This window comes from Canis lupus, unplaced genomic scaffold (assembly GCF_011100685.1).
Source record: "Canis lupus familiaris isolate Mischka breed German Shepherd unplaced genomic scaffold, alternate assembly UU_Cfam_GSD_1.0 chrUn_S320H480, whole genome shotgun sequence".
NCBI classification, from domain to species: Eukaryota; Metazoa; Chordata; class Mammalia; order Carnivora; family Canidae; genus Canis; species Canis lupus.
In genome coordinates, this window is record NW_023331248.1 from 2,379 (window position 1) to 4,756 (window position 2,378).

The following is a 2,378-nucleotide window of genomic DNA, read 5'->3' on the forward strand; positions in this document are numbered from 1 at the left end:
CTGCCTCCCTTTCTGTATTTCCCACACATTTCTTCTCCCTTCCCTTATTTCCCTTTCACTATTATTTATATTCCCCAAATGAATGAGAACATACACTGTCCTTCTCCGAGTGACTTACTTCACTCAGCATAATACCCTCCAGTTCCATCCACATTGAAGCAAATGGTGGGTATTTGTCGTTTCTAATGGCTGAGTAATATTCCATTGTATACATAAACCACATCTTTATCCATTCATCTTTCAGTGGACACCGAGGCTCCTTCCACAGTTTGGCTATTGTGGACATTGCTGCTAGAAACATCGGGGTGCAGGTGTCCCGGCGTTTCATTGCATCTGATCTTTGGGGTAAATCCCCAACAGTGCAATTGCTGGGTCGTAGGGAGGTCTATTTTTAACTCTTTGAGGAACCTCCACACAGTTTTCCAGAATGGCTGCACCAGTTCACATTCCCACCAACAGTGTAAGAGGGTTCCCTTTTCTCCGCATCCTCTCCAACATTTGTGGTTTCCTGCCTTGTTAATTTTCCCCATTCTCACTGCTGTGAGGTGCTATCTCATTGTGGTTTTGATTTGTATTTCCCTGATGGCAAGTGATGCAGAGCATTTTCTCATGTGCATGTTGGCCATGTCTATGTCTTCCTCTGTGAGATTTCTCTTCATGTCTTTTGCCCATTTCATGATTGGATTGGTTTTCTTTGGTGTTGAGTTTAATAAGTTCTTTATAGGTCTTGGATACTAGCCCTTTATCTGATACGTCATTTGCAAATATCTTCTCCCATTCTGTAGGTTGTCTTTTAGTTTTGTTGACTGTATCCTTTGCTGTGCAAAAGCTTCTTATCTTGATGAAGTCCCAATAGTTCATTTTTGCTTTTGTTTCTTTTGCCTTCGTGGATGTATCTTGCAAAAGTTACTGTGGCCAGTTCAAAAAGGGTGTTGCCTGTGTTCTCCTCTAGGATTTTGATGGACTCTTGTCTCACATTTAATCTTTCATCCATTTTGAGTTTATCTTTGTGTATGGTGAAAGAGAATGGTCTAGTTTCATTCTTCTGCATGTGGATGTCCAATTTTCCCAGCACCATTTATTGAAGAGACTCTTTCTTCCAATGGATAGTCTTTCCTCCTTTATCGAATATTAGTTGACCATAAAGTTCAGGGTCCACTTCTGGGTTCCTATTCTGTTCCATTGATCTATGTGTCTGTTTTTGTGCCAGTACCACACTGTCTTGATGACCACAGCTTTGTAGTACAACCTCAAATCTGGCATTGTGATGCCCCCAGATATGGTTTCTTTTTCAAAATTCCCTGGCTATTCGGGGTCTTTTCTGATTCCACACAAATCTTAAAATAATTTGTTCTAACTCTCTGAAGAAAGTCCATGGTATTTTGATAGGGATTGCATTAAATGTGTAAATTGCCCTGGGTAACATTGACATTTTCACAATTGGCACAATTAATTCTGCCAATCCATGAGCATGGAATATTTTTCCATCTCTTTGTGTCTTCCTCAATTTCTTTCAGAAGTGGTCTGTAGTTTTTAGGGTATAGATCCTTTACCTCTTTGGTTAGGTTTATTCCTAGGTATCTTATGCTTTTGGGTGCAATTGTCAATGGGATTGACTCCTGTATTTCTCTTTCTTCAGTCTCATTGTTAGTGTATAAAAATGCCATTGATTTCGTATCCTGCCACGCTACCAAATTGCTGTATAAGTTCTAGCAATCTTGGGGTGGAGGCTTTTGGGTTTTCTATCTAGAGTATCATTTCATCAGCGAAGAGGGAGAGTTTGACTTCTTCTTTGCCAATTTGAATGCTTTTAATGTCTTTTGTCTGATTGCTGAGGCTAGGACTTCCAATACTATGTTGAATAGCAGTGGTGAGAGTGGACATCCCTGCCGTGTTCCTGATCTTAGGGGAAAGGCTCCAAGTGCTTCCCCATTGAGAATGATATTTACTGTGGGCTTTTCGTAGATGGCTTTTAAGATGTCGAGGAATGTTCCCTCTATCTCTACACCCTGAAGAGTTTTGATCAGGAATGGATGCTGTATTTTGTCAAATGCTTTCTCTGCATCTAATGAGAGGATCATATGGTTCTTGGCTTTTCTCTTGCTGATATGATGAATCACATTGATTGTTTATGAGTGTTGAACCAGCCTTGCATCCGGGGGATAGATCCCACTAGGCCATGGTGAATAATCTTCTAATGTAATGTTGGATCCAATTGGCAAATATCTTTTTGAGAATTTTTGCATCCATGTTCATCAGGGATATTGGTGTATAATTCTCATTTTTGGTGGGGTCTTTGTCTGGTTTTGGAATTAAGGTGATGCTGGCCTCATAGAACGAGTTTGGAAGTACTCCATCTCTTCTCTCTTTTGGAACAC